Source organism: Leopardus geoffroyi, chromosome D1 (assembly GCF_018350155.1).
Source record: "Leopardus geoffroyi isolate Oge1 chromosome D1, O.geoffroyi_Oge1_pat1.0, whole genome shotgun sequence".
Classification (NCBI taxonomy): Eukaryota; Metazoa; Chordata; class Mammalia; order Carnivora; family Felidae; genus Leopardus; species Leopardus geoffroyi.
In genome coordinates, this window is record NC_059329.1 from 114,514,270 (window position 1) to 114,540,912 (window position 26,643).

The window sequence follows — 26,643 nt, forward strand, 5'->3', positions numbered from 1 at the left end:
AGCCGCAGCTGAGACAAAACTCAGGAGGAAGGTGCTGCCTGGGCTCGGTCACGGACAGTGTAAAAGCGGGGAACGGACAGAAGCTGAACACAAAGGACAGGGCATGATTGCTAATCGGGGAGAACAGAGTTCCGATACTAGAGACTGGGTAGCTGGGTGACGCCATTTTCAGCACTCCTGCGCACGCGCATACACACCCACAAGCCCCACGGCAATCCACCCCAGTAGGCTAGCAGCGCCATCTAGTGGAGAAATGAGCCATTACACTAAGCTCCGCTCAGCTGGGCCAACCTCACTCTTCAGGAACACAAGTCTCTCCGTCTGCTTAGTTTACGGACTATAAAGCGCTTCATAGTTTGACTTCTAGGGGAAATCGAAGTGATTTCAGTCATATTTCAGTCTGTTCGCTGGTCCATCTATTAAATTTTCTTTCTTTCTCTTTTTTCAGTTTTCTCCTTTCCGTTTCTTTTCTTTTTTTTTTGAATACAGAAAGAGAAAAAAATACATTTTTATTTTCAATTTTTATTAGAAATATTTTTCCTTAATTTTTTCTACTATACTTTTTTCTTTTGTATAAATTTTTTCAAATTCTTTTTTGCTTCCATCATTTCATTTTAGTCTACTTCAGTGTATTCATTTTTTTTCAAATTTTCAAGTGATTTTCAAGTGTCTTTTTTTTCTTTCCCCTTTTTTCTCTAACCTATCAAGCCCCTTTCAACACCCAGACCAAAACACACCTAGGATTAAGCATCATTTATTCGATTTTGTGTGTGTGAGTGTGTTTGTTTTTAATTTTTAATTTTAATATTTTCTTATTTTTTTTACCTCATTAATTACTTCTTCCCTTCAAAAGGATGAAATGGAGGAATTCACCCCAAAAGAAAAGCAGGAAGAAATGACAGCCAGGGACTTAACCAACACAGATACAAGCAAGATATCTGAACCAGAATTTAGAATCATGATAATAAGAATACTAGCTGCAGTCGAAAATAGATTAGGATCCTTTTCTGCGGAGATAAAAGAAGTAAAAACTAGTCAGAATGAAATTAAAAATGCTATAACTGAGCTGCAATCTCGAATGGATGCCACAGTGGCAAGGATGGATAAGGCAGAACAGAGAATCAGCAATATAGAGGACAAACTTGTGAATAATGAAACAGAAAAAAAGAGGGAGATTAAGGCAAAAGAGCACGATTTAAGAATTAGAGATATCAGTGACTCATTAAAAAGGAACAACATCAGAATCATAGGGGTCCCAGAAGAGGAAGAGAGAGAGAAATAGGGCTAGGAGGGTTATGTGAGCAAATCATAGCAAAAAAAACTTTCCTAACCTGAGGAAAGACACAGACATCAAAATCCAGGAAGCACAGAGGACCCCCATTAGATTCAACAAAAACCAACCATCAACAAGGCATAACATAGTCAAATTCACAAAATACTCAGGCAAGGAGAGAATCATGAAAGCAGCAAGAGATAAAAAGTCCTTAACCTACAAGGGAAGACAGATCAGGTTTGCAGCAGAACTATCCACAGAAACGTGGCAGGCCAAAAAGGAGTGGCAGGGGGTGCCTGGGTGGCGCAGTCGGTTAAGCGTCCGACTTCAGTCAGGTCACGATCTCACGGCCCATGAGTTCGAGCCCCGCGTCAGGCTCTGGGCTGATGGCTCATGATGGCTCATGATGGCTCAGAGCCTGGAGCCTGTTTCCGATTCTGTGTCTCCCTCTCTCTCTCTCTGACCCTCCCCCGTTCATGCTCTGTCTCTCTCTGTCCCAAAAATAAATAAACGTTGAAAAAAAAAAATAAAAAAAAAAAAGGAGTGGCAGGATATATTCAATGTGCTGAATCAGAAAAATATGCAGCCAGGAATTCTTTATCCAGCAAGACTGTCATTCAAAATAGAAGGAGAGATAAAAAGTTTCCCAGACAAACAAAAATTAAAGGAGTTTGTGACCACTAAACCAGCCCTGCAAGAAATTTTAAGGGAGACTCTCTGAGGGGAGAAAAGATGGGGAAAAAACCCAAATAAATAAATACCAAAAGCAACAAAGACTAGAAAGGACCAGAGAACGCCACCAGAAACTCCAGCTCTATGAGCAACATAATGGCAATAAATTCATATCTTTCAGTACTCACTCTAAATGTCAATGGACTAAATGCTCCAATCAAAAGACATAGGGTAGCAGAATGGATAAGAAAACAAGATCTATCTATATGCTGTTTACAAGAGACCCACTTTAGATCTAAACACACCTTCAGATTGAAAATAAGGGGATGGAGAACCATCTATCATGCTAATGGTCGACAAAAGAAAGCCAGAGTAGCCATACTTACATCAGACAATCTAGACTTTAAAATGAAGACTGTATCAAGAGATTAAGAAGGCATCATATCATAATTAAGGGGTCTATCCACCAAGAAGACCTAACAATTGTAAACATTTATGTGCCAAATGGGGGAGAACCCAAATATATCAATCAATTAATCACCAACATAAAGAAATGCACTGATAGTAATACCATAATAGTAGGGGACTTCAACACCCACTCACAGCAATGGACAGATCATCTAATCAAAAAATCAACAAGGAAACAATGGCTTTGAATGACACATGGGACCAGATGGACTTAACAGATATATTCAGAACATTTCATCCTAAAGCAGCAGAATATACATTCTTCTCCAGTGCACATGGAACGTTCTCCAGAATAGACCACATACTGGGACACAAATCAGCCCTCAACAAGTACAAAAAGATCGAGATCATACCGTGCATATTTTCAGACCACAACACTATGAAACTCGAAATCAACCACAAGAAAAAATTTGGAAAGGTAACAAATACTTGGAGACTAAAGAACGTCCTACTAAAGAATGAATGGGCTAACCAAGAAGTTAAAGAGAAAATTAAAAAGTTCATGGAACCAATGAAAATGATAACACCACAACCCAAAACCTCTGGGACACAGGAAAGGTGGTCATAAGAGGAAAGTATATAGCAATCCAGGCCTTCCTAAAGAAGGAAGAAAGATCTCAGATACACGACCTAACCTTACACCTTAAAGAGCTGGGAAAAGAACAGTGAATAAAACCCAAAACCAGCAGAAGACAGGAAATAATAAAGATTAGAGCAGAAATTAATGCTATTGAAACCAAACCAAACCAAACCAAAACAAAACAGATCAATGAAACCAGAAGCTGGTTCTTTGAAAGAATTAACAAAATTGATAAACCACCAGCCAGTTTGATCAAAAAGAAAAAGGAAAGGACCCAAATAAATAAAATCAAGAAAGAAAGAGGAGAGGTGACGACCAACACAGCAGAAATAATAATAATAAGAGAATATTATGAGCAATTATATGCCAACAAAATGGGCAATCTGGAAGAAATGGACAAATTCCTAGAAACATATACATGACCAAAACTGAAACAGGAAGAAATAGAAAATTTGAATAGACCCATAACCAGTAAAGAAAGCGAATTAGTAATCAAAAATATCCCAAAAAAACAAGAGTCCAGGGCCAGATGGCTTTCCAGGGGAATTCCAGCAAACATTTAAGGAAGAGTTAATACCTATTCTCTTGAAGCTGTTCCAAAAAATAGAAATGGAAGGAAAACTTCCAAACTCTTCCTATGAAGCCAGAATTACCTTTATTCCAAAACCAGAGACCCCACTCAAAAGGAGAACTATAGACCAATTTCCCTGATGAATATGGATGCAAAACTCCTCAACAAGATATTAGCCAACCAGATCCAACAATACATTAAAAATTATTCACCATCACCAAGTGGGATTGATACCTGGGATGCAGGGCTGGTTCAACATCCACAAAACAATCAATGTGATTCATCACATCAATAAAAGAAAGGACAAGAACCATATGATCCTCTCAATACACGCAGAGAAAGCATCTGACAAAATACAGCATCCTTTCTTGATAAAAACCCTCAAGAAAGTGGGGATAGAAGGATCATACCTCAAGATCATAAAAGCCATATACAAAAGACCCAACGCTAATATTATCCTCAATGGGGAAAAACTGAGAGCTTTCCCTCTAAGGTCAGGAAGAAGACAGGGATGTCCACCCTTGCCACTGTTATTCAACATAGTATTGGAAGTCTTAGCATCTGCAATCAGACAACACAAAGAAATAAAAGGCATCCAAGTAGGCCAGGAGGAGGTCAAGCTTTCACTCTTCACAGATGACATGATACTCTATATGGAAAACCCAAAAAATTCCACCAAAAAACTTCTAGAACTGATTCATGAATTCAGCAAAGTTGCAGGATATGAAATCAATGCACAGAAATCGGTTGCATTCCTATACACCAACAATGAAGCAACAGAAAGAGAAATCAAGGAATCCATCCCATTTACAATTGCACCAAACACCATAAAATACCTAGGAATAAATCTAACCAAAGAGGTGAAAATCTATACACTGAAAACTATAGAAAGCTTATGAAAAAAATTGAAGAAGACCCAAAAAATTGAAAAAGATTCCATGCTCCATAGGAAGAACAAATATTGTTAAAATGTTGATACTACCCAAAGCAATCTACACATTCAATGCACTCCCTACCAAAATAACACCAGCATTCTTCACAGAACTAGAACAAATACTCCTAAAATTTTTATTGAACCAGAAAAGATCCCAAAGCAATCTTGAAAAAGAAAACCAAAGCAGGAGGCATCACAATCCTGGATTTCAAGCTATGTTACAAAGCAGTAATCATCAAGACAGTATGGTACTGGCACAAAAACAGACACATAGATCAATGGAATAGAACAGAGAACGCAGAAATGGACCCACAAATGTATGTCCAACTAATCTTTGACAAAGCAGGAAAGAATATCCAATGGAATAAAGACAGTATCTTCAGCAAGTGGTGCTGGGAAAACTGGACAGCGACATGCAGAAGAATGAACCTGGACCACTTGCTTACACCATACACAAAATAAACTCAAAATGGATGAAAGACCTAAATGTAAGACAGGAAGCCATCAAAATCCCTGAGGAGACAGTAGGCAAAAGCCTCTTTGATCTTGGCCACAGCAACTTCTTACTCCACACGTCTCCAGAGGCAAGGGAAACAAAAGCAAAAATGAACTATTGGGACCTCATCAACATAAAAACCTTCTGCACAGCAAAGGAAACAATTAGCAAAACTAAAAAGCAACTGATGGAATGGGAGAAGATATTTGTAAATGGCATATCAGATAAAGGGTTAGTATCCAAAATCTATAAAGAACTTATCAAACTCAACGCCTAAAAAACAAATAATCCAGTGAAAAAATGGGCAAAAGACATGAACAGACACTTCTCCAAAGAAGACATCCAGATGGCCAACTGACACATGAAAAAATGCTCCACATCACTCATCATCAGGGAAATACACATAAAAACCACAAAGAGATACCACCTTACACCTGTCAGAATGGCTAACATTAGCAACTCAGGAAACAACAGATGTTGAAAAGGATGTGGAGAAAGAGGATCTCTTTTGCATTATTGGTGGGAATGCAAACTGGTGCAGCCACTCTGGAAAACAGTATGGAGGTTCCTCAAAAAAAATTAAAAATAGAAGTACCCTACAACCCAGCAATTGCACTACTAGGTATTTATCCAAGGGTTACGGGTGTGCTGTTTTGAAGGGACACATGCACCCCGATGTTTATAGCAGCAGTATCAACAATAGCCAAATATGGAAAGAGCCCAAATGTCCATTGATGGATGAATGGATAAAGAAGATATGGTATGTATATACAATGGAGTATTACTCGGCAATCAAAAAGAATGAAGTCTTGTCATTTGCAACTACATGGATGGAACTAGAGGGTATTATGCTAAGCAAAATTAGCCAGTCAGAGAAAGACAAATATCATATGACTTCACTCATATGAGGACTTTAAGACACAGAAAAGATGAACATAAGGGAAGGAAAGCAAAAATAATATAAAAACAGGGAGGGGACAAAACATAAGAGACTCTTAAATACGGAGAACAAACACAGGGTTACTGGAGGGGTTGTGGGAGGGGGGATGGGCTAAATGGATAAGGGGCACTAAGGAATTTACTCCTGAAATCACTGCTGCACTATATGCTAACTAATTTGGATGTAAATTTAAAAAATAAAATTAATTTAAAAAAAAAAGAAAGAAAAGAACTTCAAGATGCCTGGGTGGCTCAGGCAGTTAAGTTTTGGCTCAGGTCTTGGTTTTGGCTCAGGTCATGATCCCAGGGTTGTGGTTCTGTCCGTGTCTCTCTGCCCCTCCTCCACTCCCTCTCAAAATAAATAAATACACTTAAAAAAAAAAGTTCATATGGAAACTCAAGGGACCTTGAGTAGCCAAAACAATGTTTAAAAAGAAGAGCAGAGGGGCGCCTGGGTGGCTCAGTTGGTTGAGCATCCGACTTCGGCTCAGGTCATGATCTCGCAACTCGCAAGTTCGAGCCCCGCATCGGGCTCTGTGCTGATAGCTTGAAGCCTGGAGCCTGTTTTGGATTCTGTGTGTGTGTCTCTCTCTGCCCCTAACCCATTCACATTCTGTCTCTGTCTCTCTCAAAAATAAATAAACATTAAAAATTTTTTTAAAAAAAAGAAGAACAGAGTTGGGGCTCCACATTTCCTGATTTCAAAGCCACGGTGATGAAGACAGTGTAGCACTGGCTTAACGACAGACACACAGACCAATGGGATAGGACAGAGAGCCCAGACATACACGGCCAGGTTTTGACAAGGGAGTCCAGATCAGAGGGAAAGGACCATCTCTTCAGCATATGATGCTGAGGAAACTGAACAGTCACATGCAAGGGAATAGTCGGAGCCTTAGTTTACTCCATATGAAAAAGTTAACTCAAAATGGATCAAAAGGCCCAAATTTAAGAGTCAAAACTATAAAATTCTTGGAAAAAGACTTGGGGAAAATCTTCACAAACTTGGGTCTGCCAGTGGTTTCTCAGATGTGACACCACAAGCACAGACAACAGTAGACAAATTGGACTTCATCAAAATTTTAAGATTTCGTGCAGCAAAGGACTTGGTCCAGACAGTAAAGCGACAGACTCCAGATGAAGGAAATACCTATGGATAGAGAACTGATAAGGGTCAAGTGTCCAGAATACATGGAGAACTCTTGCATCTCAAAAATACAAAGGGCACCTGGGGGGCTCAGTCAGTTGAGCGTCCAACTTCAGCTCAGGTCATGATCTCATGGTTCGAGGGTTTGAGCCCCGCATCAGGCTCTGTGCTGACAGCTCAGATCCCGGAGCCTGCTTCCAATTCTGTGTCTCCCTCTCTCTCTGCCCATTCCCCCTGCTTGTGCTCTCTCTCTCTCTCAAAAATAAAATGAACATTTAAGAAAGATACAAAGATAACACAACTAAAACATGGGCAAAGGATCTTCATAGGTATTTCTCTGAAGAAGACATACAGAAGGCCAACAAGCACATGAAACTGTTCCCGACATCATTCGCATCAGAAGCACAGAGTGCACCTTTCCACCCTCACTAGGATGGCCACGATATGAAAGGGGACATAATAGCAGACACTGGACATAATGGAACCCCCTTAGCTGCTGGTGGGAATGTGAGTCGATGCAGCCAGGCAGTTCCTCCAAAAATTAAACCTGGAGCCATCGCATGACCCAGGAAGTCCACCCCGGGCATCCGTCCAAGAGAAATGACAACATCCATCCACAGAGGGATGTGCACTCAGTCACTCAGAGCACCATAATTCACAACAGCCAGATGTCCATCAGTGGACGGACGGATTAAAAAGATGTAGTTTATCCATAAGATGAAATACTATTGCTAAACAATGTACAATAAAAAGAAATGATGCACAAGATAGAGGAGGCTCAGAACATCACACTCAGCGGAAGGAACCAATGACAAAAGACCGCGGATTATAGCATTTCATTTTTGCATAATTTCCCAAACAGGCGAACATATAGAGGCAGAAAGAAACGAGTGGCTGCATAAGGCGGGGCCGGGGGAGGGTGAATGGGAGGTGGGAGCTAGAGAGTATGGGGTTTCTTTCTGAGGTGGTGCACGTGCTCCACAACTGATGACGGTGGCACAACTAGGAACACATGAGAAACCACTCAGCTGTGCGCCCTCAGTGGGTGAACTGTATGGTGCGCGAATTTTATCCCAAGCAGCCATTACCAAAGAAGAAGTCATCAGAGAGACTGAGGGTCGGTGAAGAGGGTCTGGTGTCCCTGGACTGAGAGTCCTGGTGAGGTCAGGGCACAGGAGAGTAGGGGGAGTGGGGGAGGGGCTGCACTTGTTAAGAGCAAAGTTAAGGAGACCACCAGCCGAGGGCAGAGGAGGTGAAGAAACTGAAAAGGCCTGGAAGGATGGTCCACTTGCACAAAGAAATCACCAGGAATCAACCCAGAAACTGTTGGAGAGCATGGCCTTGAGTCAGCAGCCAACACCCCACCTGCAGCCATAACCGTGGCCAAGCTGCAGGGTCCTGGCAGGGGGCGGCCTGGACCACGTCGCCCTACAGTCGGAGTCAGCTCCCAAGCTCAGCACTGGGACTTGTCATTTGCATAATTCAGTCTCTATCCTTTTATTTTTGTGTCCAAAGATAAGCCCAGTTCCAAAAGACTGGTGGGAATGACAGACTGAAATCTCCCTCCGTAACTCCATTGTTGACCATTTCCCTGGGGAACTCCTCAGGCTTCATTTTCCCAGCAACCTTCCCTGAGACCCAGCGAGCTTCTCAGCGGCTGACTGGCCTGCTGCTGGGCTCTAGGAGTGTCTTCCAGCAGGTGCTTGGTGACTGCCCCATCCCCCATCTCTCCGCCTCCCTGTGAAACTCCTGCAGTGGCCGTATGGTGTCCTGGTCCGGTCCTCACCCCTCCTCTTGTGGCTTCACCTTCTTGATCCCGCTCTGTGATCTGACATGTTCCTTCTGCCGCATCTTCCAGAGCACTGTTTCAGCCCCATCGCTATCCGAGTGGTCCAGAGGCCTCACACAGGCCCCTGTCCCCACACACGCAGCCTGGGCACTGTCCACGTCCCCTCCAGAGGCTGCGTTTGTTAAAACAGATGTGTCTGTGCAGACGTCATTGGGTGCAAAGTCCTTGGTGCACAGTACGGTTCACTCGTGATGTCATATATCCCACGGGTTTTAACACATGTATAATGGCCTCTACTTACCACTTCGGTGCCACATGGAGTCGTTTCCCTCCGTGTTCTGCCCATTATCCCTCCCTTCCCTCCAGACCCTGAAAACCACTCATCTCTTTACTGTCTCCCCAGTTCTGCCTTTTCCAGAACGTCATGGCATTGGGATCACACAGTCTGTGGCCAACTCAGATTGGCTTCTTTCACTTAGAAAGGGGCCTTTAACGTGCCTCCGTGACTTTTCATGGCTTGATAGCTCGGTTTTTAGCACTAAATGGTATTCCATCATCTGGGTGTCCCACACTTTGTCCACCACCTATTGAAGGGCACCTCGGCCACCTTCAAGTTTTGACAATTACGAACAAAGCTGCTGTAGACATCTGTGTGCAGGAGTTTGTGTGGACATGAGTTTTCAGCTCCTTTGGATAAATACTAAGGAGTGTGGTTGCCAGATCCCGTGGTAAGAGTACGCTAAGTTTGGCAAGAAATGGTTAAAGTATCTTCCAGCGTCCTGCATTCCCACCGGCGGTGAGGAGTTCCCACATCCTTATCAGCACCTGCTACTGTTTGTTTAGTTTTTTTTTAATCATGGTTTTCTAGTTTTCAGTGACATGACATGAAAATCCCGCATAACCAACAAAAAAATCTAGAACTAATAAGTGACTGTAGCAAAGTTGCAGGATACAAGGTTAATATAGGAAGTCAACTGTTTTGGGGGGGGGCACCTGGATGGCTCAGTCAGTTCAAGCATCTGACCCTTGATTTCAGCTCAGGTCATGATCTCACAGTTTGTGAGTTTGAGCCCTGCATCAACTTCTGTGCTGACAGCACAGAGCCTGCTTGGGATTCTCTCTCTCTCTCTCTCTCTCTCTCTCTCTCTCTCTCTCTCCCCTCACTTTCTCTCTTTTCCTCTCTCTCTCTCTCTCTCTCTCTCTCAAAATAAATAAAATAAACTTGAAAAAAAATGATGCTAGAACTCTTGGACATCTACATGCAAAAAAAGAAAAAAAGAAAGAAAGAAGCTGTGTCCAGACCATACACTCTTCACAAAAATAAACTCAAAACGGATCACAGACCTAAATGTAAGACACAAAGCTATTAAAGTCCTAGAAGACAACAGGAAAAAATCTAGGTGATCTTGGGTTGGGTGACAATTTAGACACAACACTGAAAGCTCATCTTTGAAAGAAAGTTGTGGTAAGTTGTACTTCACTAACATGAAAGACATCTGCTCTAGGAAAGACACTCAGAGAATGACAATACAAGACACAGCCCGGGGGTAGAAGCCCAAACCACTTGTCAGATACAGGACTGGCATCCAAAATATACAAAGAACTTTTAAAATTCAACAATAGGAAAAACAAACAACTCAGCTTAAAAATGGGCAAAAGGTCCAAATGTACACACCACCTGAGAAGAAACACAGATGGCACAGGAAAAGATGTCCCACATCACATGTCATTCAGGAAATGCCGATCAAAACAACAGTGAAACACCATCACACACACCCGGCTGGGAATGCAAAATGGCGCATAGACTTTGGGCAATTTCTTACAAAACTAAATATGCTCTTATCTTATGATTCAGCAATCACATTCCTTGGTGCTAAGGGAGTTGACAACTTATGTCCACACAAACACCTGCACATGGATGTTTACAGCAGCTTTATTCATATTGTCAAAACTTGGAAGAGGCCAAGATGTCTTTCACCAGATGAATGGATAAACTGTGAGATATCCAGACAATGAAATATTATTCCATATTAAAAAGAAATGACCTATCCAGCCATGAAAAGTCATGGAAGTATGTTAAATGCGTCTTACTAAGTGAAAAAAATAGTCTGAAATGGCCACATACTGTGTAATCCCTATGCTGTGACATTCTAGAAAAGGCAGAACCATGGAGACAGTAACAGGACCAGTGGCTGCCAGAGGTTGGGGGAGGAAGAGAAAGAGAGATGAACAGGCAGAGCACAGAGGATTTGGGGGCAGTGAAACTATCATTCTGTACGATACCATAGTCACAAACACATGTCGTTATGATTTTTCAAAAACCATGTAATGTGCAACAACAGCGAGAGTGGCCCTAATGCGAACCATGGGCTTTGGTTAATAATAACGTATCAGTGTTGGTTCATCACTTGCAGCAAAGGAACCATATTAACACAAGATGTTAGAAATATGGGAAATTGAGCAGTTGTGGGTAAAGGGGGTTTATGGAATCCTCTGTACTTTTTGTTGAACTTTTTCTGTAAATGTAAAACTGCTAAAAAAAAAGTTGTTTATTAATTTTTTTAATCTTCATGCATGTGTACTCAACTAGCCTGAACTAGTCTTCTTCTCTTGTTTGTCTGCCATTCATCCCCCAGAAACTCCTGGTATCCAGGCTCCTCATCCCCCCAACTTGACCATCCTTAGTGTGATGCATGTTCCCTGTTTCCCTGCGGGGCCCACTTCACTTGCCAGGGCACCTGTAAGGGCTTCATTCCCACAAGATGTGGAAGGTCAGATCCCCAGTGAGGCTGTGGGTGGGATCACTCCGCTCCCCAATGTTTCCAAGTTCTTCCAGAAGTAGAGAGGACACATCCCACCTTCTTTTTCCCAGTTGTGTGGAGACAGAGACAGGGAACCCTCAATACAGGACAGGCAATGACTTGTGCTCTGTTCCATGGTTCTCTGTGGTCAGTCCTTGCCCAGGCCAGGGTCTCTGACTCTGCTCCCAACCCCCATCGAGCCCAGAGGTTCAAGGAAAGCCTGAACTTCAACTACCACCCCACCATGACCTCTCTGCCTGCTGCCCTTGAAAAACATGCGGCTTGGAATCAAGGTTGGCAGCAGAGAAGAGGTGCTGTGTATTCAAGCTGCCATCTTCCAAGAAGGCCCTCTAAATTCTACTTCTGGATAGAGATGCAGACATGTCTAAATATTAATCAGCAGAATGCAACAGTGTATCAAAATAAAAATACACTAGGACCAAGCTGGGTTGCCTCCCCAGGCATGCAAGGATGGTTCAATGTCAGAAGCTCCAATCAGACCAGAAAATGTAGAGATGGCCACCTTCCCATGGACTAGGAAGCCCTGACATAAGAGCACAAACCAGACACAGATGCTGCACACTGATGTGTTCAGATCACTATTTAATTAATTAAAAGGCTAACTTCATGAGGAATAAGGGGAGTCTCTACAGAAATTATCACATAATTTGCTGATTTGCAGGATCCCTTGTCAGGACCACAATCAGAGGCAAAGACAATAAGGAAAAGTGGAAGAAAAGGGGGGAAATTTTCATACCAAAGGGAGTGGTCCAGCCACGGGTGGATGGCTGGAGGCCAGGGGAAGAAGGCAGTCAGCAGGAGGCCAATGTCCAAGGGCATGGCCAAGAGCACTCAGGAGTAGTGACATCTGGTACACAGACTTAAGTTTTCCTTTTCAGTAGAGTAATCCTCTTATGCTCACCTCAGGGTTTATAACCATCCCTCCAACAAAGTAGCCTTGCATTTGCAGTGGCTGGTGGTTACTACACAGAAACCACTCCTCCCATGGAGCAAGGCTGAGGAGGAGAGCCCACTCAGAAGCTGGAAAAGTAGCTCAGGATGAACGGATGGTCTGAGTGGAGACGGGAGAAGCAGTAACAAGAGACGTTTGTGAGGTTTTCAGAAATAATCAGGTGGGAGAAGGGGTTCCTCTTCAAATACCAGGCTGGGGGCTAGATTATTCTTCTCTTGGTAGTCAAGGCAGACAAACGCACGGGCAAACTGAGGCAGCACCAACATATATACACATGTCCATGCTTACAGAAAGCAACTAAAATTTCACCTCTAGGTGTCAGGATTATGGGTATTATTTTCTTTAGGTATTAATAAGACCAAATATGGGCATTATTTGCTATTTCCAGTAAAGACCATGGATGACTTTTACAATCTACGCATATAAGATGAACGTTGCCAGGGAGAAGTTGGGTAGCACGGGCAAGAGCACCTGAGGCCAGCAGGGAGGGCAGGTGACCAGCGCCTGGGGCTCTTAGGAAAACACCAGCATCCTGGAGTTGAGGTTCTAATTATAGGGCCCAAAACAAAAGTGGAAGGGGACAAATTTAGGAAACAAAGAAAGTGGATGCTCACCTGAGCCAGTAGGAAGGCACTGGCAGGGAGAAAAGAGGGCTTGAAAAAAAACCAGGATTAACAGTCACAAGGAAGTGACCTTGTTTCCTACAAGTCCACTAGGCAGGTATGTAAAAGCCCCTGGCACAGGAGGCTCCACACCTGAACACCTCCCCTCTGCACCTGCATCTCTGACCGACTCCACCCAAAACCCACCAGAAACATGGGCTGCTGTGGCTGTTCTGGAGGCTGTGGCTCCAGCTGTGGGGGCTGCGGCTCCAGCTGCTGTGTGCCCGTGTGCTGCTGCAAGCCCGTGTGCTGCTGCAAGCCCGTGTGCTGCTGTGTGCCAGCCTGTGCCTGTTCCAGCGGCGGCTCGTGTGGGGGCTCCAAGGGAGGCTGTGGCTCCTGTGGGGGCTCCACGGGGGACTGTGGCTCCTGTGGGGGCTCCAAGGGGGGCTGTGGCTCCTGTGGCTCCTGTGGCTCCAGTGGCTGCTCCCAGTCCAGCTGCTGTGGGCCTGTGTGCTGCTGCGTGCCAGCCTGTCCCTGCTCCAGCTGTGGCTCATGTGGGGGCTCCAAGGGAGACCGTGGCTCCTGTGGCTGCTGCCAGTCCAGCTGCTATGTCCCCATTTGCTGCCAGTGCAAGATCTGACTTTCAGTTTTTGCAGGGACTCTTACCAAAGCAGGGCCATCCTGATCAAGAGTCATGGGCTCCAGCACAGCCATCATCTCCCTCTTCCCTGTACCCCTGATCCAGACTCTCCTCCATGCCAGTGTCCTGTGGTCCATCCGCCTCCCTTTCCCAATGTGAGCATGTTTGTTTGATCTCTTGCCAAGAAATAGAGTGGGCACTTGTATCCAAGAATGATTTCCAAGACCCCTCCTCCCAGCACCTGGACACCTTCCCCAGCCACTTGCAGAAAAGGTCCATCCCTAGTCCTGCCTACCTGGCACCTTCTCCAGTGAGGACATCTGAGCAGGGACAGGCCAGGCTTTCCTCAGCTCTGCATACTCTGCAGTCACTGATTTCTCAGATATCTGTCCTGGAAGCATCTAATAAAGCCATTTGTCCCAGAACCCCCTGCTGTGCTGATGTATTTATCTGTTTACATTTCTCTGATGGGAGGGAGGGGGTGTGCATTGGAATAACACCCACAGCCATGCTCAGTTCCTGCACCTGCTAACAGGTGACCTGTCCCACGTTCCCACAGTGTCTTTGGCAAATGCTGATCTGTTGCCCATCTCCAAACGCTCTGTGTGTCTTCTACAGCCAACCAGCTGAGGAGCCCTGAGCAAATCATTTTTCCTCCTGGAACCTGTGCCCACACCTGTGAAACAGGCTGCTAATATAGCATCTTCCTTATAGGAAATGCTGTGTGTGTGGTAAAGCAGCCATAGGAGATGGATCCATCACGATGGCCATCTGGGGGACTGCTGGCACGTACCTCCTCCTGGCTCAGTGCTGAGCTGAAGTAGGTATGGCCCTGTTGTCTTTCCTGAAGGAATCTGACCCAAATGAAATGACCTGTAATTGTTTCCTGTGTGGGTGTGGTGCTGTGCTAAGCACTTTGCATAAGCCACCTCACCAAATGCTCACGGCAGCCCTGATCTACCAATGTAAAGTGAAACATGGAGAGGGTCAGTGCAATAAAGAACCCAACACCATTTTTGATGTTGGACCACTGACAGTTTTCAGGAGCTCCCCACCTTCTTTTTACCCCACAACCAGGCAGCCAATGAGAAAGCCCATTGCACTGGCAGGGACGTTCAAACCATTCAAACTCCAGCCTGTGCAGGAACCTTAAGCCTAGACTCACCCCTAACCATGATAAAAACCAAAGAACGTTCCCTCTGTTTATTCAGGTCATTCCAAACAAGCCTGGGTGCCTGCCTTGCTCACCCAGAATCTCATTATGTGAGGAATAAACCCTTCTCTACTCTCTTGATGCATGTGTGGTGTTTCAGTCTGATACCTGAGCCGATTTGGGGCAGAGAATTGATCCTGTCCCCCATGGGGCAATCACAAGATGGCAACATTTTGTCCATAGTCCCACTGTAGACAGCTACAGAGCCAGAATTGAAAACCATGCAGGCTGGTTCCAAACCCACACATGGACGTTTATGGTGACGTGTAAAAGTCAGGAGAGCAAAGTTTCTGCTTCCAAATGGAGATGTAATACGTATAGAAGGTTAACGATCCCACCGCAGCAACTAGAAAAGGCCAAATTAGTTTCAAAACCCATAGAGTAAAAGACATGAGCAAACTCTATGTTGTGTGTATTTTGCCACAATTTATAAAGAGTAGCATACATACATAATGTTAGACCACTGTGGAATCAGTGGGGACCAGATAAAAGCAAGCCTCAAGGGGGAAAGCTTTCCAAGATGAACTGAGGATCAATCACCACGTTTTCTTCCTTTGAGGAATTATCCACTTCTGGGGTGTGGGCTTATCATCAGGCTTGACCCAGAAGGAGCGACTCTGCCAGGAGAAAGAAAACCCACAGAACTGTTGCAATCACCACCAGGGCTGGTGTAGAAAATTGGGACATTTGCTAACTTCCAAATCTATGAGAGGCACAAAACTAGACCTGAGGCTTGTACATGCAAAGTGAGATCTCCCGTAGCCTCGTGGCACTCAGCACACAACATCCTCCGAGAGAAAAGGTTCTGCCTCAGACACAGGCACGTGTCCCTTAAGCCATTTTCCAAATTTTGAAGCTTACTGAGCAGAATAGCTAAGCTTAAAATATTTGAGGAAAAGGACAGAGTTTCCCACAGCCTTGCAGCACCAAGAAGCTAGAGAGAAGCCAGGTTCTTAACACCAACACCAGGAAAGCCAAACCCAGAAGACTTACACAAGTGCAATGAGCCCAAACCCAGCCCAGTCTCTACCGAACTGGAGTGTTCAGCTGCTTGCCCTACCTGGATAAGAGAGGAAAAGCCAAGTATCCCTGTTAGAAGATATCAACTAGAACCTTTATGGCCCTTTTATACAAATATCTGGCATACACTCAAAAAGTACTAGACACAGGAAGTGGAAGGAAAAATATGGCCAATAATCAAGAGGAAAGCTAACAACAGAAGCAGGTCCATGGATAATCCATATATTGTAATAAGAAAACATAAACTTAAAATAACTATGATTAATACACTAAATGAAATAAAGGAAAAGATAAGCAAAATGGATGAAAAGATAGCTTTTTCAGTAAGGAATTAGACTATATTTAAATTTTTTTAATGTTCATTTATTTTTGAGAGAAAAGGAGAGAGAGAGTAGGGGAGGTGTAGAGGGAGGGAGACAGAGGATCTGAAGCAGTCTCTGTGCTGACAGCAGAGAGCCCAATGCGGGGCTTGAACTCACGAACCACGAGATCATGACCTACGCCAAAGTCAGACACTTAACTGACTGAGTTTCACTTCCATCTAGGCGCCCCAAGAATTAGAATATATTTTAAAATGTTAAATGGAAAACATTCTCATACTGAAAAATGCAATATATGAAATACCTAAAACTAATGACTCATTGGATAGAGAACAAGTTTAGGAAACACAAAGATATATAAATAGAAAATATCCTAACTGAAGTGCATAAAGAATAAATACAGAAAATGATAATAGAACAGAACATGAGATGCCTGAAACACAGTTTAAAACATATTTCTGGACTCCCAGAAAGAGCAGCAAGAAACAATGGATTGTGGGCTATATGAAGAGAAGATGATATGTTTTTTCCAGAATTGTGGAAAACCATGAATCTACAGATTCAAGAAACTCAGCAAACTGAAAGCAGAATGAATAGATAGAAGAACACGCAGAGGCATGCTGTAGGAAAATTTCCAAACATCAAAGATCAAGAGAAATCTTTAAAAGCAGCAGGAGAAAAAGAACACATTACCTGTGAAGGAACAGCTATAAGAGTGACAACTGATTTTTTTTTTTAATTTTTTTTTTCTCAACGTTTTTATTTATTTTTGGGACAGAGAGAGACAGAGCATGAACGAGGGAGGGGCAGAGAGGGAGGGAGACACAGAATCGGAAACAGGCTCCAGGCTCCGAGCCATCAGCCCAGAGCCCGATGCGGGGCTCGAACCCACGGACCGCGAGATGGTGACCTGGCTGAAGTCGGACGCTTAACCGACTGCGCCACCCAGGCGCCCCAGAGTGACGACTGATTTTTAAGTAGAAGTGATGGAAGCCAGAAGACATGGAATGACATCTTAGAGTCCTGAAATTAAAAAACAAACAACAACAACAACAAAAACCTGCCGACCCGGAATCTTACACCTAATGTAAATACCCTCCAAAATGTAAGTGAGGAGCACCTGGGTGGTTCAGTTGGTTAAGCTTCTGACTTTAGCTCAGGTCATGATGTCATGGTTTTTGGGCTCAAGCCCCTCATCTGACAGTGCAGAGCCTGCTTGGGATTCTCTCTCTCCCTCTCTCTCTCTCTCTCAAAACAAATAAATAAACTGTAAAAAAAAAAAAGTGTAAGTAAAATGGAGTTGTTTTCAGATGAGAGACATTATCGCCAGAAGACCTACACCACAAGAAACACTAAAGAAAGGCTCTTCAGACTGAAGAAAAAGAGCCCCATATGGAAGCATGGGGCTTCGGGACTGAGTGAAAAGTGCTGGAAATTGTAAATGTGTTGATAAGTATAAAAGAAAAGGAACTGCTTGAAACAATATATTAATGTCCCATAAGATTTTTTAGCATTTTTGGAAGTAAAATGCAGGAGGATAAATGAAATTAAACAGTTGTAAGGCTCTTGCCTTGTTCAGGATGTCATGAGATGACTAATTGATAGTATATTATAATAAATCAAGGATATGAAATGTAATCTCTAGGATAGTCACTTAAAAATATACAGGAATATGGGGGCGCCTGGGTGGCTCAGTCGGTTGGGCATCCAGCTTCAGCCCAGGTCATGATCTCACAGTCTGTCCGTTCAAGCCCCACGTCAGGCTCTGTGCTGACAGCTTTAGAGCCTGCTTTAGACTTCTGTGTCTCCCACTCTGTCTGCCCCTTCCCTACTCACGCTTTCTTTCTCCCTCCCTCTCTCTCTCTCTCTCTCTCAAAAATAAACATTAAAAAATTATATATATATATATATATATATATATATATATATAACCCAACAGCTAACAGAAAAGAGAAGTTGGATTAAAAAAATAGTTGAATATAAAATAAAGCAAGAAATAAGGAAAAAAGGGAACAAAGAGGAGATAGAAGAAATGGAAAATAACATAGCTGCTAATAAACATGAGTGGAGTCCATGGTTAGAGGCCAAATGGCAAGATGTAGGGCTGAAACGAGCCACCTAGGCAGTGCCATGATTGTTGCTGCCCCCTGTGGGATAGTGGTCCAGGAGAGCTCCAGTTCCCCACAGAGAAAGCACAACTGTACCCTGTCCTGCCAGCCACAACCAGGACTATCTCCAAGGGCAATAGCCCCACACAGTAGAGTAGTCCTGAGACACAGACCTACAGAAAGAGGAGAAGAGAAACCGGCCCTTTGGGTCAACAGACTGGGCAATGGCGACGGTGCGAGTGCCAAGGGGCTGCCAAAGTCGTGTTCTCCCAGGTGTTGGCCACAAGCAAGCATCTCCCACAATTCATGCTGCAGACTCGCTATTTGGATGCCTGTTTAATGGCCACCAGATGGCCAATCCAGAGAGACATCCTCCAGGCTGGTAAGATCCCACAGACACCACAGGAGGAGCTGTCCCAAGCCTGAGGGCTGTGGCTGCTCTGGATGGCCATATTAGGGACAGACTGGCAGCCCGAGGGCAAGTGGCTCACCTGACAATGGCCAATGAACTGTTAAAGAATATCCCACCTTGTTAGCACCCAGAGGTCCTGTACTCCTAGGAGCCTGTAAAGCTTTGGGACCTAAAATGCCCTGGATAAAGATGGATGCCACCCCGTTCCCCCCGCCAAACTAGTCTCCTTGGTACCACACACACCACGGACAGGAGTAGCAAATACTTCCCAACGTGACCTAGCCACACCTCATGCTGGAAGTGACTGTTAAAACAGCAATTCCCCAAAGATAAAATAAAGGGGTCAAGCACCCAGAAATTCAGGCCACATATGGAGCTACGAGAGGCCACAAGGGGGCACTCGGGCACCTTCGAAACAAAAGGGCTGCCACAAAGCAAGACCTTCATGGAGGTCAGGCGCTGTCTGCCAGAGGAACTGAGGGCCAGTGGTTGCTCTCTTTTAGGACCCCTACTGCCTGACCCACACCCCTGTATCCCGATGTAATGGCCTTTACGAGAAGGGGAATTAGCATGGGGCTGAGGTCTCTCAGTCACAGGGGAGACCAAGGTCTCGTGGCCCAGCAAGTGTACAAGGGGCCCAGTGGCTGCAAATCTTTATGGCTGTTTCAGACGTGATGCTCAGGTGAGTCACCTATTGTGGTGCAGGGAGGTCCCAGGAGGACAGCTTTGTGACCAGGTGTTGACAACAGCTAATTCAGATTGGAAAACTACAGAATATTCTCTTTAAAGTCGGTTAATGGAATGGACCTAGCTTGTTACCCCACTCCATCCCACCCCCATCATATCTGCTGGCCCCCTTTCCAGCCCCAGTCCATGGCCTTGCTTCCAGAGAGGGCCGGTCTTCGGTTTGACCTTCATCATGCCTGCAGCATCAAGAAGTTCCATATGCTGGCACAACTTTACTGAACCCACGGGAGCTCTGGCCCCTCCAGTGGTTTCCTACAAGAGCTGGTTTAACACACAACACAAAGTTCAGGGAAGTAAGTTCCCCGTGAAGTGAACTTTGATCTGAAGACAGGTGGATAAAGTGTTCTCCCTTCTTCCTCCCTGCAGACTGTTCTGTGTTGCAGTGTCTCCATTAGGCCTCACTGGGGAGATGGCGTGCATAGACAAGCAACTAGCCGCAACTTCTTCCGGCCCCCGACTCTGGCCTCCTTTGGATCGGCCCTTCGACAGCACGCTTGGATTGAGCTTTGCCTCTGGCTGCTTTCTAGGCAACCCAGGCTAAGACTGTTACCATCACCATGTACATTTGACATGATGATGGGGATCCTAGTCAATGCACTATGACAAGAAAAAGAAATGGGTGATGTCAGGTTTGCAAAAAAATAAACGTGGGGATCCACAGATGTAGGACTATCTGCCTGGAAAGTCCACCTGAATTGATAGGCAATTCATGGCAGAACTAATAAGGGAATTCAGAGAGGCTAAATCAGAGGAAGCCTACAGACAAGTGACAACAAATCAGAAACTGATTTTTACAAAGAGCCCTTCCTTCCCAACAGAAACAGAAATTATAAGGCAAGTAGGAATACATTTAACAGGAATGGATAAGACCTCTCTGGAGAAAATCCTAAAGCAACAGAGAAGGACATTTAAAAACTAAATACACGTACATGGATGAGAAGAGCCTATAGTGCTCTCCTCCAAATTAACCTATCAAGTCAATGCAGCTACAATCAAAACACCAAATGTTGACAAGGATTATAAAAACTGGAGCTTCCATAACTCACTGGTGGGGTGATTATTATACCCACACCTTGAGAGCAATTTAGTAACTTCCAGGACGCTAATGGCAGGCGTATCCTGTAACCTGATGACCCCACTTCTGGGCACACACCTCAGAGAAATCTGGCCCAAGAGCCCTGAGACAGTGTCTCTCAAAGGTAAATGTGCAAATGGCAGTCTTATAAGTGAAACATATGTCCACCGTGTGACCCATGGTCATACTCCAGAGCGTCTACTCTGGAGACATGAAAACTTACCTTAACACAAAACCCTGCACGGGAATGTTTCTAATGGCTTTATTCATGATATCTAAAAAATTGAAAACGATCCAGATGTCCTTCAGCAAGTGACTGGGTACACTGTGTTCTAAACGTGCCATCAAATCCTTCCCAGCAGCAAAAAGGAACAAGCTATTGATACACCAACAACCGGGATGAACGTCAAAGACAATAGCAGTCTCTAAAGCTTACGTACTGTGGGATTCCGCTCCTCTCATATCCTCAGAAAAACTAAACTGATGGGCACCGACCAGTGGCTGCCAAGGGGTAAGGCTGAAAGCAGTATGTCACCATAAAGAAATAGCACGGGAGACATTCTTAGCGTGACAGAGCTGCTCCGTATTGATGATGACGGCACACGAATCTACATAGGTGTCAAAACCCAAAAGTGTCCATTTTGTTGAGATGTCGAAAAGTTGGAACGCTGGTGCGCTGTTGGTAATTTACAAGAGTACAGCTGCCATGGAGAACAGTTTGGTGGTTCCTCAAAAGGTACACACGCAAATGTCATGTGATCTGACAATTCCACTTCCACGTACATACCCAAAAGAGTGCACAGCAGGGTCTCTGTTCACAGAGACTGTTCACAGCAGTGTTATTCACAGTACACGAAGGACGGGGACAGCCCAGCATCCACCGGCAGACGATGGGATACACAAAATGTCATCTGTCCACACCATGGAAGATTATTCGGCCTTAAAAAGGAAGGCAATTCCGACACCTGCTACCTATGGATGAGCTCCAAGGACACGATGTTGAGTAACATGAGGCAGATACAGAGGAGAAATACCACAGGGTGCCACTCACACAAGTTCCCTGGAGAAGTCAAATTCATAGAGACAGAGAGAAGCATGGCGGGTGCCAGGGGCCAGGGCAGGGACAATGGGGTTTATTGTTTAACGGGGATTGAAGTTTCAGTTGGGAAAGATGAGTAAGTTCTGGAGACGGATGGTTGTGGTGGGTGCATGATGGGCACGTACTTAATGCCCCTGAACTGAACACTTAAAAATGGTTAAGGCGGTGGGGCGCCTGGGTGGCGCAGTCGGTTAAGCGTCTGACTTCAGCCAGGTCACGATCTCGCGGTCCGTGAGTTCGAGCCCCGCGTCAGGCTCTGGGCTGATGGCTCAGAGCCTGGAGCCTGTTTCTGATTCTGTGTCTCCCTCTCTCTCTGCCCCTCCCCCGTTCATGCTCTGTCTCTCTCTGTCCCAAAAAAAATAAATAAACGTTGAAAAAAAAATTAAAAAAAAAAATGGTTAAGGCGGTAACTTTTATATCATGCATATCTTGCCACAATAAAAAAAAAAAAAAAGTCGAGTCAACTTTACTGTATCATTTTAAAAATTAAATAAAATGATACAAAAAAGAAAGCCAAAAGCTTGAACGTGCGTACGAATCTCCTGAACTTGTTAAAACAGAGATTCTGGCTTAGCAGGCTTGGGTGGGGGCTGAGAGTGTGCACTGCCCACACAGTCCCAGGTCGTGCTGACACAGCTGGCTACGTGGTGCGAGGAAACAACCACCAGAACGTTCGTTGCAACACAGCTGCGTGGAGAAAAACTTGCAAACGAGCTAAATGTCCATCAGTAGAGTAATGGCAACGTAACCGGTCTGTTCCTCCAGTGCAAACCTACACACACAGCAGCTAAAACGGGTGGACGGGGGCACCCGCCTCAACAAGGATAAACAGGCTGGCGCGTGCAAAACAGAAAAAGCAAATTGAAGGAGAAATGTTGTGCCATGATGCTCATACAGAAATATTGAAAAGCGCACAAGATAATACTATCTGCTGTATGCAGGACGTATACGTGCCATGAAATGATAAAGCCAGAACCGAGAAGACGTCCCCCACTCATTGCCTGCCTCCCACCAGGATCCCGATGTGGTTCTTCCAGCCTGAAGCAAACACGGAGACCTGCTGACATGGTTGGGTCCAGAGCTAAAAACAGGTGTCTGTTCCGTCATTACACGTGTTTGGCAGGGTTTTGTTTTTGTTTTTTGTTTTTTGTTTTTTTACATCATAATTAAAAACCAGGAAAGAAAATAATCTGAAATGTGTTATGAAAAACACACAGAAGGATGCTGCTCCCTGCACTGGTTGTAATAAACAAACTATGGAAATAATCTATCACATAAATATAGAAACTTGGTCCAAATATCACCGCGCGTCCATCAAATGCAACACCACACAGACGTTTATCACCTGGTTATGGTGAACCTCGTCCAGGTTCACCGAGCGCTGGGTCAGAAGGTGAGGGCGCTGGGTCAGAGGCTGGGAGGGCGGGGGAGCTTCCTGGGGCGACCGGAAAGCTCTAGGTCCAAGCCCACCTGCTTGGACAGCCGGGATACGCATTTTATTGTTAACAATGCCTTGACTTAAAAAAAAAAAAAAAATCTGGTTGTGGGGAAGACAATGCCACGGCTACACGTTTATTGTGTGTCTTTGGCTGAAACGCCGAGCTGCAAATCAGCAAAAAAAAAAAAAAAGTGTACCCCGTTTTTCTTTCTGTGTGGCGAGGACGCAGGAAGGAAAGTCCACCCCGCGCGTCCTCTCTGGTCGGGCGCAGGCGGGCGGCAGGGGGCGCGCACGGACCGCCCGCGTCAGCCCGACCCGGCGCGCGGTCCTCCAGGCGGCGGGACCGACCCGACCCCGACGCTGCCCTGAGCCGGGTCTCGCTCCACCGCTGGGGGCCCGGGCCCGCGTGGCCCGCCGCGATCACCCGCGGGGAGCCCGGGCCCAGCGGGCAGCGGGCTTGGACCTGGCCCGGCCTCACAAGGCGACCCCTGGCTGGGGAGCTGGGAACCCCACTTCCTTCCACGCACCGCCCAGCGCCCGGGCCCACCGCAGCCCCCTCCCCCAGCCGCCCCTGCCCCTGCGCATCTCGTTAGGGCATGAGTCTCAGCGCCCAGGCCGCTGGCCCTCCGAGGGGGCCTAGGGGGCGCGGATAGAATCCAGCACGGGGCTGGAAAGAACCTAGGGCAGAGCTAGCGGCCTCGGAAACTCGCAGTGCCTCCCTAAACCTCTGCCTCCTTGTTGCAAAACTCCAGGTTTTAAGTGCTCCTTTGCACCAGAAATGACAGAACTGGAGAATAATCATGGCCCAAACATACCTCCCTGGCCAGGTCCAGCCCCAGAAAGCTGCACGCCACCCCCACCCACTCATCTACAGCTTCCAGAAGGAAGTGAGGCCATCATCGCCCGCCCCTCAATTTACTGCCACCTGCTCAGGCCTAGCTAGGAGCTGCCCAGGGCACAGCCAGAGTTCTTTGGGGCCATGGGCACTCCCAGGCCACGTGCAAGTGCTGACCACGTCCCGGCTGCGCAGAAGAGGAGCCCACTTGACCACCTTCCCCCCTGGCCAGGGAGCAAACCCAACTCCTCAATCTAAAGACCGACAAACCCCAACTCCTGCGGCTCCCAGGCCCTTCTGGCTCTCTCTGTGCTCCCTCCCCAAGGGCCTCATGTGCTCCCTCCAGCCACCTGGCCCCGTCTGGGCTCAGCCTGAATCCCCCTGTCCCCTCCTGGGGCTCAGCCTCCCCACTCTTCAGACATGGAGTGAACCCAAACATAGCAGGGTCCCAGGGAAGCCCCCACCCACCACTGTCCCGGCCATGCATCTGGGCTGGGCATTCCCAGGAGCTCAGGGTCTGCCTCTGGCTAGCAGATCACAGAAAGAGGAAAGACCTCAATCCAGCCCCAGCCCCAGCCCCAGATGGCCCCCAGGTTACCAGTGCTCCCTTCCAGGACAGGCCCAGTTGACTGTTTATCCTTGGTGTTGGCTCTGTGCCAGGAACACATCCTCTCCCCTCCCCCCCCCCCCCGCGCCCCCCACCCACCATGCACCACATATACACACAACTACCCTGACATTCTTCAGGCCAGCAAGAAAGGAGGCCCCACACACTTACTACACACCTACTCTGTGCAAAGCCCTGAGGCTGTAGGTGGCTCAGCCTGCTTGGGAGAACTGAGGATCAGAAGGGGGGGCCCTCCAGAGCCCTGCCCAGGACCCACCTGCTACCCGATGCCCTCCTGCACTCCCACACAGAGCTCTGCGGTCCAGAGTGCCCATCCTGGCCCAGGACAAGACAGGCCAGTTGTGCCTGGCACATTTTTTGTGACCCTTCTTCAACCAAGGATGGCTGAGAGCCACCTCCTAGGTCTCTCCCTCCTTGGGAAGGTGCTGCACTCCCTGGGGGCCAAAGCCCCTCTCAGAGCCCCTAGGCGGCCCTGGGAGACCTGCCAAGGCTGGGCGCCTCAGGCTAGAGAAAAGATCACCTCACTCTCCATCGGCCAGCCATAGGGAAGGGGTTTTAGAAACATCTGAGCTGTCTGGTCACACCTCCCACCAAAAAATAAATTACCTTCAAAGGCTCCCGTCAGTGTCAGCTCACGGCAATGGTCTTTGTCGTCTTTCTCAGAGCTAACATCCCAGTGCCCCGCACAGGGCCCGGCTGGAGAAGGTGCTCAGTAATCAGTAGGTGTGTGGGTGCATATCTTCTCCCGGCTCTCCTGCCTCCAGCTCCCTGACCTCCTCCAGGTCTAGGGACCATCCAGTTCTTTCCTGCCTGGGGGGTAGGGAGGGGTCCCTTCTGCACCACGGGTGCCTCCCCAGCCTCCAGACCACCTCCTGGGGTGGCCTCCAGGCTGCCCACCGCCCGTGTGTCTCTGGCCCCTGTTTGTTTCCGGCCCAACCCTGCTCAAGGTGTAATTACCTATGTTTGTTCCCGCTCTGGACTCCCAGCGTCCGGGCCTCAAGTCGCCTGGGGGCAGACCCTCGACAGCCTTGACTGGGGGCTGGGGGAGAACACACATTGTCAGGGTGGACCCCGATAAGCACTGTTTGGGGATGGCTTTTCACCGGAAGCATCAGGGGCTGGAGAGATCGGCGGGGCCTGGGGGACAGCACTGCACTGGGGACACCCTCCCCAGAGTTCGTGCGACGTGTGACCTGAGACAAACCGTCTCGCCTCCGAGCTTCCAATTTGCTCCCGAGTAAAGTGGAAACCCAGGTTCCCACCTCCAGGGGTGCTGGAGAGGGTCGGCGTCAGTGCCGCAGGTAAAGTGCTCGCGGGCCTAGCTCGCGCAGCGTCCTCGCCGCCCGGGACCGCGAGGGTCTCGGGGCCCGCAGGCCCCGCGCGAACAAAGGCTGCGGGGCTGGGGAGGCGGCGCCAGCTCCGGCCGGGCCACGGCGGGTGAAGACCCTCGAGCCACGACCCGTTCAGCCGGCCCCTCCTCGGCGGTGAGCGGCGCGAGGCCGGGGGTCCCCGCGTGCTGGGGCCGGGCGCCGGGGCTAGGAAGGCTCCCTGAAGGTTGGTGGGGGGCGGGGGGGGGGGTCCCTGGCAGCACGGAGGGGACGCCACACGGCCCCTTTAAGAGCCGGTGCCGGGCGGGGGGGGCGGAGGGCAGAGGGCGGAGGGCGGCGGCCAGCCCGGCCCCCCGCCCCCCGCGGCCGCCGCCTCTGATCTGCACCCGCGGCCGGGCTCCGGCTGACGTCACCTGCCCCCGAGCCGCGCGCGCTGATTGGCTGCAGGTGACGTCAGGGCCTTTTTCGCTCGGCATGACCTCATCCCCGCCGGCGGCCCCGCCCTCCGCCCCGGGCCTGTCACTCGCGGCCGAGC

General features: G+C 47.1%; 1 long non-coding RNA gene across 8 annotated transcripts in view; it reads right to left on the bottom strand.

Annotated features, from left to right (window-relative positions):
* Positions 1-26,519, bottom strand: part of LOC123602107 — a 133,265-nt gene extending 106,746 nt beyond the window's left edge. For 3 of the 8 annotated variants that reach the window (XR_006714365.1, XR_006714366.1, XR_006714367.1), the window contains exons 1-2: positions 25,738-26,519; positions 25,387-25,590 (exon numbers count right to left, since the gene is read on the bottom strand). This is a non-coding gene — a long non-coding RNA (uncharacterized LOC123602107). Of the gene's footprint in view, positions 1-1,720; positions 1,765-22,174; positions 22,221-23,130; positions 23,350-25,386; positions 25,591-25,737 lie in introns of those variants that run through there. The other 5 variants (XR_006714369.1, XR_006714371.1, XR_006714370.1 and 2 more) reach the window with 5 other exon arrangements.
* Positions 26,520-26,643: the final 124 nt, after the last annotated feature.